This window comes from Eretmochelys imbricata, chromosome 14 (assembly GCF_965152235.1).
Source record: "Eretmochelys imbricata isolate rEreImb1 chromosome 14, rEreImb1.hap1, whole genome shotgun sequence".
Classification (NCBI taxonomy): domain Eukaryota; kingdom Metazoa; phylum Chordata; order Testudines; family Cheloniidae; genus Eretmochelys; species Eretmochelys imbricata.
In genome coordinates, this window is record NC_135585.1 from 40,265,003 (window position 1) to 40,273,712 (window position 8,710).

Here is an 8,710-nt window from a genome sequence, read left to right on the forward strand (position 1 = left end):
CGCTATTTTTGCATGAGTTTGTTATTTTTCTACCCCAACTTGATGTCTACATGATATGCCCGCTTTCAGTTAATGGTGTTTAGGGCTATCTCTTGTTTTCCATGAACTGATGTAATTATTTTTTTAATCCAGTTATACTTTTGGCCTTCACAACATCTCCAGGCAATGAGTTCCACAGGTTGACTGTGTGTTGTTTGAAGAAGTACTTCCTTTTGTTTGTTTTAAACCTGCTGCCAATTAATTTCATTGGGTGACCCCTGGTTCTTGTGCTATGTGAAGGGGTGAATAACACTACCTTATTCACTTTCTCCACACCAGTCATGATTTTATAGAGCTCTATCATTCCCCATCTTAATCATCTCTTTTCTGAGCTGAACAGTTCCAGTCTTTGTAATCTCTCCTCATACGGAAGCTGTTCTATACTCCTAACCATTTTTGTTGCCCTTCTCTATACCTTTTCCAATTCTCACATATCTTTTTTGAAGTGGGATGACCAGAACTGCACACACTATTCAAAGTGTGGGCACACCATGAATTTATATAGTGGCAATGGAGTGGGACAGAGTGACTGAGCCCACAGCAGCTCATTGTCCTCTTCCTGGCCAGTGTGGGTTTGTATCACAGTGTCTAAGTGATGTACATAATCAAATTCTATTGAGATCTGGGCTAGATTATTCAAAGTGGCCTAAAGAAATTAGGCAATCATCTGACACTGGGAATTGGGCAGCAAACATCTTTAGGTCCTTCTGAAAATCACAGCTTAATTATGCCAAAGTTATGCAGCACGACTTTCCTAAAGGCCCTCTTCACCTCTTTGTTCCTTAGACTGTAGATGACGGGGTTGAACATCAGGGTGACGACCGTGTACATAGGGACAGAGCTTTATGGAAGCCTGGGGACTGCTCTATGTATGGCACCACATACATGATAATGATCGTCCCATAATACAGACTCACCACCAGTAGGTGAGAGGCACCGGTGGAAAATGCCTTCTGCCTCCCGGCAGCAGAGACAATTTGCAGGATGGCTGAGAGGATAAGAACGTAAGACACAATGATGAAGAGGAAAGGGACCAGGGTTACCAGGGAGCAGGAGACCAGAATGATCATTTCCACCAGTGGGCTTTTTGCCCAGGATAATTTGAGCAGCTCCTCCATGTCACAGAAGAAATTATTAATTTCACTGGAGCCGCAGAAGCTTAGGTGGGGCACCATCCCCACTGCTAATGCACTGACTGATATACCAGTTATCCAGGAGGCAGATACCAACTGAAGGAAGACCATGAGGTTCATTATAATCTTATAGCTGAGTGAGTTGCATATGGATAAATAATGGTCATAAGCCATGACTGCAAGAAGGAAGCACTCTATGCAAGCCAAAGCAATGAAGAAGAACAACTTCGTGATACAATCCCTGAAGGAGATTGTCCCATCTTCTGCCAGGAACCCAGGCAGCATCTGGGGACAAAGACTGAGGTGTAGCAGGTTTCAAGGAAAGACAAGTTCCCCATAAAAAAGTACATGGGGGTATGAAGGTGCTGATCAGCCACAACTAGTGCAACAATGAGAAGGTTCCCGGCCATAGTCACAATGTAGATCACTAGAAACACCACAAAAAGCAGAATCTTAACTTCATTCAGGTTCCCGAATCCCAGGAGGATGAACTTGGTGATGGATGTTTGATGTGTCCATTGTATATGTGCCACGTGTTTTCTGAAAAGAAAGAAAGAATTTAATTAAACAAGAAAGATCTTCTCTCTCCAAATATGTCCTTGTTATTCCATCCCTTTTAACTTTATTCAATATTTACTGAAGGTCAAATTTTCAAAATGTATTTAAGGGCCTAAAGATTCAGTTGGGCACCTAGTGGGATTTTACAACACTTCAGTACCTAAAATTCATTGATTTCAACAGATATTAGTTGTTTAGATGCTTTTGGAAATCCCACTAGGTATCTAAATACCTTTAAAAATATGGCCCATAACCCATTTAAGTGCATTAGTAAATCCAGTTAGGCACCTATCTGCATCTTTAGGCACCTAAATACCTTTGAAAATCTGTCCGTTAGTGTATAATACATTTTCACCCAACCTGATGAAATATGACAGTTGTTACAACAATTAAAAATACGTCTGCTAATATGACACCAGAACTTCACAGAAGGACTCTTTTTGGTTACCTCTGTAAAGAAGAAAAAAAATAATAACAGAGGCATGTGTCAGCAAACCCCAGAGTGACCTACCTATAATTTCTTCAGCAACATACATAACACACATTGGTAAAATTCTCGCTCCACACCCACTGTATTGGTATAATGGGGTCTTAGTTGAACTGGTCCAAAACAGTTTTTTCAATGGGAAATTTTTAAGTTTTCAGAAAACAAACAAACAAATAAAAAGACCTTGACAAGAAAGTTTCTGGCCAAAAATTGGAGTTGCAGTGCCTCCTGGGATACGTAGTTTGCTCCACATGTCTCCATTCTCAAGGGTCTGGGATTCCCCTGTCTGGAATACACCTTCCACAATGCAGGGGGAACAAGGACTCCATCTTGCACAGCTATCCCTCACTAAAATGGCAGACCATGATGCACTATGGGGAATGTAGTCCAGCAGGGGAATCCCAGCTTGGAAAGGAGAATAGGGACACTAAGAGCAAACTACAACTCCCAGAAGGCACAGCAACTCCTATTATTTAGGTAAAAACTTTCAGTTTATGGCCAAACTGTTTTGATTAAAAAAAAACACGGAAATTTTCCTGCCTTGAGACTGCATAGAATCATAGAATATCAGGGTTGGAAGGGACCTCAGGAGGTCATCTAGTCCAACCCCCTGCTCAAAGCAGGACCGATCCCCGACTAAATCATCCCAGCCAGGGCTTTGTCAAGCCTAACCTTAAAAACTTCTAAGGAAGGAGATTCCACCACCTCCCTAGGTAACGCATTCCAGTGTTTCACCACCCTCCTAGTGAAAAAGTTTTTCCTAATATCCAACCTAAACCTCCCCCACTGCAACTTGAGACCATTACTCAATATTCTGTCATCTGCTACCACTGAGAACAGTCTAGATCCATCCTCTTTGGAACCCCCTGTCAGGGAGTTGAAAGCAGCTATCAAATCCCCTCATTCTTCTCTTCCGCAGACTAAACAATCCCAGTTCCCTCAGCCTGTCCTCATAAGTCATGTGTTCCAGTCCCCTAATCATTTTTGTTTCCCAATTTTTCCCACAACCTTCTTGATGTGGGGGGCCCAGAACTGGACACAGTACTCCAGATGAGGCCTCACCAATGTTGAATAGAGGAGAATGATCATGTCCCTCGATCTGCTGACAAAGCCCCTACTTATACATCCCAAAATGCCATTGGCCTTCTTGGCAACAAGGGCACATTGTTGACTCATATCCAGCTTCTTGTCCACTGTAACCTCTAGGTCCTTTTCTGCAGAACTGCTGCCTAGCCATTCGGTCCCTAGTCTGTAGCGGTGCATGGGATTCTTCCATCCTAAGTGCAGGACTCTGCACTTGTCCTTGTTGAACCTCAGATTTCTTTTGGCCCAATTCTCTAATTTCTCTAGGGCCCTCTGGATCATATCCCTACCCTCCAGTGTATCTAGCTCTCCTGCCAGTTTAGTGTCATCTGCAAACTTGCTGAGGGTGCAATCCACACCATCCTCCAGATCATTTATGAAGATATTGAACAAAACCAGCCCGAGGACCGACCCCTGGGGCACTCCACTTGATACCGGCTGCCAACTAGACATGGAGCTATTGATCACTACCCGTTGAGCCTGACAATCTAGCCAACTTTCTATCCACCTTATAGTCCATTCATCCAGCCCATATTTCTTTAACTTGCTGGCAAGAATACTGTGGGAGACCGTGTCAAAAGCTTTGCTAAAGTCAAGGAACAACACGTCCACCGCTTTCCCCTCATCCACAGAGCCAGTTATCTCGTCATAGAAGGCAATTAGATTAGTCAGACATGATTTGCCCTTGGTGAATCCATGCTGACTGTTCCTGATCACTTTCCTCTCGTGTAAGTGCTTCAGGATTGAATCCTTGAGGACCTGCTCCATGATTTTTTCCAGGGACTGAGGTGAGGCTGACCTGCCTGTAGTTCCCCGGATCCTCCTCCTTCCCTTTTTTAAAGATGGGCTCTACATTAGCCTTTTTCCAGTCTTCCGGGACTTCCCCCGATCGCCATGAGTTTTCAAAGATAATGGCCAATCGCTCTGCAATCACATCCGCCAACTGCTTCAGTACTCTCGGATGCAACGCATCCGGCCCCATGGACTCGTGCTCATCCAGCTTTTCTAAATAGTCCTGAACCAATTCTTTCTCCACAAAGGGCTGGTCATCTCCTCCCCATGCTGTGCTGCCCAGTGCAGTAGTCTGGGAGCTGACCTTGTTCGTGAAAACAGAGGCAAAAAAGCATTGAGTACATTACCTCTTTCCACATCCTCTGTCACTAGGTTGCCTCCCTCATTCAGTAAGGGGCCCACACTTTCCTTGACTTTCTTCTTGTTGCTAACATACCTGAAGAAACCCTTCTTGTTATTCTGAACATCTCTTGCTAGCTGCAACTCCAGGTGTGATTTGGCCTTCCTGATTTCACTCCTGCATGCCCGAGCAATATCTTGATACTCTTCCCTGGTCATTTGTCCAATCTTCCACTTCTTGTAAGCTTCTTTTTTGTGTTCAAGATCAGCAAGGAGTTCACTGTTAAGCCAAGCTGGTCGCCTGCCATATTTACTATTCTTTCTACACATCGGGATGGTTTGTCCCTGTAACCTCAATAAGGATTCTTTAAAATACAGCCAGCTCTCCTGGACTCCTTTCCCCCTCATGTTATTCTCCCAGGGGATCCTGCCCATCAGTTCCCGGAGGGAGTCAAAGTCTGCTTTTCTGAAGTCCAGGGTCCGTATTTTGCTGCTTTCCTTTCTTGCCTGTGTCAGGATCCTGAACTCTACCATCTCATGGTCATTGCCTCCCAGGTTCCCATCTACTTTTGCTTCCCCTACCAATTCTTCCCGGTTTGCGAGCAGCAGGTCAAGAAAAGCTCTGCCCCTAGTTGGTTCCTCCAGCAGGAAATTGTCCCCTACACTTTTCAAAAACTTCCTGGATTGTCTGTGCACTGTTGTATTGCTCTCCCAGCAGATATCAGGGTGATTGAAGTCTCCCATGAGAACCAGGGCCTGCGATCTAATAACTTCCGTGAGTTGCCAGAAGAAAGCCTAGTCCACCTCAAGCCCCTGGTCCGGTGGTCTATAGCAGACTCCCACCACCATATGTGCCCCTGGGTAAAATGGGTATGAAAAGTGTCTCACATACCTTGGCACTCACTTTGCAGAGGTGTAAATGATCGCACAAAGCACAAGTAGCGCTGCTCCCAACATTATTTGTGCTATGGAAAAGTTCAAGTTTCTGCTGAAAACCAAAAGATTTGGGGCAAAAATGCAATTTGCAGTGGGCTCCTGAGGTCCCCATTCTCCTTTATGAGTTGGGATTCCCAGCTGGACTCCATCTCCCACAATGCACCACAGTCTCCCTTTCAGGTGAGGGGAAGCTGTGCATCATGGAGGCCCTGGCCCATTGTGGATGATAGAGGTGTGAGGAGCAAAGTACAGCAAATTGTGTTTCAACCAAAACACAATTTTCCACTGTAAACAGTTTTGATTAAAGCATTTCAACCAGCCCTATATACACAAGGCAGTTGTGAATCAGGCCTTGAATACCCGTGGCATAGCACTGTTTTTAATGTGTGTCATTTGCAATGGTGTGTGTGTCTGCCTGTCTGTAGATCCTGCCCACAAATGATTCTCGAGCGTGTACATGTCAGTACCAATGGCATGGGAAGGATGAAGCCAGGCTTAGACCAATAGGAAGAAGGTTTCAATCCAGATCCTCTTTGACAGCCTTCACCTAAATGTGCCTGCTCCATGGCAGGGCAATCTTGGAAGGAATAAGGGGAAAGTATGGGGTCAAGTATCCCAAAGCATGCATGAAAAGATGGTGGAGATGAAAGCTTTATACTGTTGGTTTTCCCCCTCATCCCAAGAATTTCAATGTCGCTGTCAGATTTAAGCTATAGTGCATTGTTCTGGATTTGTGATTCTATCTGAAAGATCTCAACACACTCTCCAAAAATATCAGATTCAGTTTGAAGACTTAACCTTTTCCAGACAGCCCTTTACGAGTACCCAAAAGGACACGTGGAATAGAGTGATGTCAATGTATGAACATTTAACTCTGCTGTGCTTTCCAAAGTATCCTTCAGAGTTTGTTTGGTTTTCCCCTAGACAAAATCCATGGCAGACGCAGAATGGGAAAAATCAAACATCCATCATGGAATTCATCCTCCTGGGATTCAGGAATACCCCTAAGCTGCAGACCCTTCTCTTCCTGCTGTTTCTAGTGATCTACATTGAGACCGGGAATACCCTCCTTGTTGTGCTGGTTGTGGCTGATCAACACCTTCACACTCCCACGTACTTTTTCCTGAGGAACTTGTCCTGCTTGGAGACCTGCTACATCTCGGCCATCCTGCCCAGGATGCTGGCCAGTCTCCTGACAGGGGACAGAACCATTTCTTTCTATGCATGTGTCACACAAAATTATATCTTTGGCTGCTTAGCAGCTACAGAATGCTGTCTCTGAGCAGAAATGTCTTATGATAGGTATTTAGCAACATGTAAACCCCTGCATTATACAATAATTATGCATCTTAGGTTCTGCCTCCAGCTAGCAGCTGAGTCTTGGATCAGTGGGTTACTGGGTAGTTCCATAGTAATGGGAATGATGTTACAATTAACTTTCTGCAGCCCCAATGAAATTGACCGTTGTTGTGTTTTTTTGTTTTTTTGTTTTTTTTTTTTGAGATTTCAACCCATTGCTGAAGATGTCCTGCAGTGACACTCGCAATGTGGAACTTTTGGCTTCCATCCTGTCCTTTATATTCACCCTGCCCCCATTTCTACTGACTGTGACATCTTATGTTGTATCATCTTTGCCATCCTGCAAATCCCTTCCACCACTGGCAGGCAGAAGCCATTCTCCATCTGCTCCTCTCACCTTACTGTGGTGACAATTTTCTATTGGACCATCACTATTGTATATGTGTTACCAAAAACTGATACATTGAGAGACTTGAACAAAACTTTTTTCTCTCCTGTACATGGTCCTGACTCCCCTGGTCAATCCCCTCATATACAGCCTGAGAAACAAAGTCAAGGAGGCCTTGAGAAAAGCTCTCAGTAAATGTATGGCCTTCAGAACAATTCAGGCCTCTCTCTGGATGTCCTGCCCAAGCCCCAGAGTGATTCATGAACTGGGGGAAGACAGGCAGAGGAGTACTTATCTCGTAGTTAGGGGTCCAATCAACTAGAGTGCTCAGAAGCCACCTTGCCCCACACAAAATGTCCAGGGGGAAAGGAGGAGTTCATAACTCTTAGCCCGGTGGTTTGGGTACTCGTGTGAGAGACCCCCAGTTCAAGTCTGCCACGTGCTTGAGGCAAAGCAGGATTTTGAGAAAAGATTTGCTGCCTTGCAGATCAGATTCCCAACCAGCTACCTGCAGGATATTTTGATGTGGGACTTTCACAGTCTCTCCTGTTGAAGCTTTGCATTAAATATTTAAAGAGGCATTGGAGCAGGGGGACTGGATCCAGAGATTCCACATCCCAGGTGAATGCTCTAACCACCAGGTGACAGAGTCATTCTTTCTCTGTTGCCCACTGAATAGTATCTCTCAATGAGCCTCCTTCACTCCACCCCTAATTTTTTGCAAAACTGATTTCAGGAGAGGATTCTCTTCTGGGAATCCCAAGTACAGATGGGGTCCTCCCTCCAGCTCAGACTTAGGCACTGAGCTCCCTGAGAGAGGCAAGGTTTAGCACTTCTCAGCTTAGCATCTCCCTCTCGCTAGCTTAGGTGGCTCCCCGCCTAGTGTGCTGGATTTTGTGGATCCCCTTCTTAGGCATCTCTCTCTCCCCCCCTTCATTGTATAGGGAACTGGGGTGCCAGTGATTGTGAATGGCAGTGATTTTCCCAAGTGCCTAAAAGTTAGACGCTGAGACACCCTGTATCCCAATGTCTAAGTTCTTCATGAATTGAGCCCCATGAATCTACCACTTCGGCAGCTTGTGAGAAGTAATGAGTTAAACTTGTGTGGATCCCTTTGAAGATGAAAAGTACCAGGGCTCCAATCCTGTGCAAATGAAGTCCATGGGAGTTTTAATATTTAGTAGTATTGGGAAAGAATACAAAGGCATAAAGGGGCAGTCAGGTGCCCAAATCGCTGATAAGTCAATGGGAGTTGGGCACTAAACTCCCATTTCCAGCTTTGAAAATGTCTCCCACCAGGTTTTCTTTAGTTAAGCTTTAGACCAGCTTCCTGTTTGAAGCTCAGGTCTTCCGAGTGTTTTTTATGGACCACACTGTGATACCCTAACTCCCACTGAATAGTATTTTGCACTGTTTATTTCAACAGAATTGCTGATGGAATAAGGTATTACTTTGCTAGCAAGGTCATTGCAGAATCTGTTAAATATTTAATGGTGGTGGGGGTGGCGGCTCTTGGACACTAATTAGTGTCCGTTTTGGCCAAGATTGTCAAACATGACCAGTGATTTCGGATGCTGAACTTGAGATGCCTGTAAGGGCCCTGAAGTACTGAGCACCCTTTTTTTGAAAACTGGGCCACTTTAATGTGTCTCAAGC

The 8,710-nt window shown here is 44.7% G+C and overlaps 1 pseudogene; it reads right to left on the reverse strand.

Annotated features, from left to right (window-relative positions):
- Positions 1 to 753: 753 nt before the first annotated feature.
- Positions 754 to 6,534, reverse strand: LOC144274024 (olfactory receptor 5V1-like; annotated as a pseudogene).
- Between the last annotated feature and the right edge of the window lie 2,176 nt (positions 6,535 to 8,710).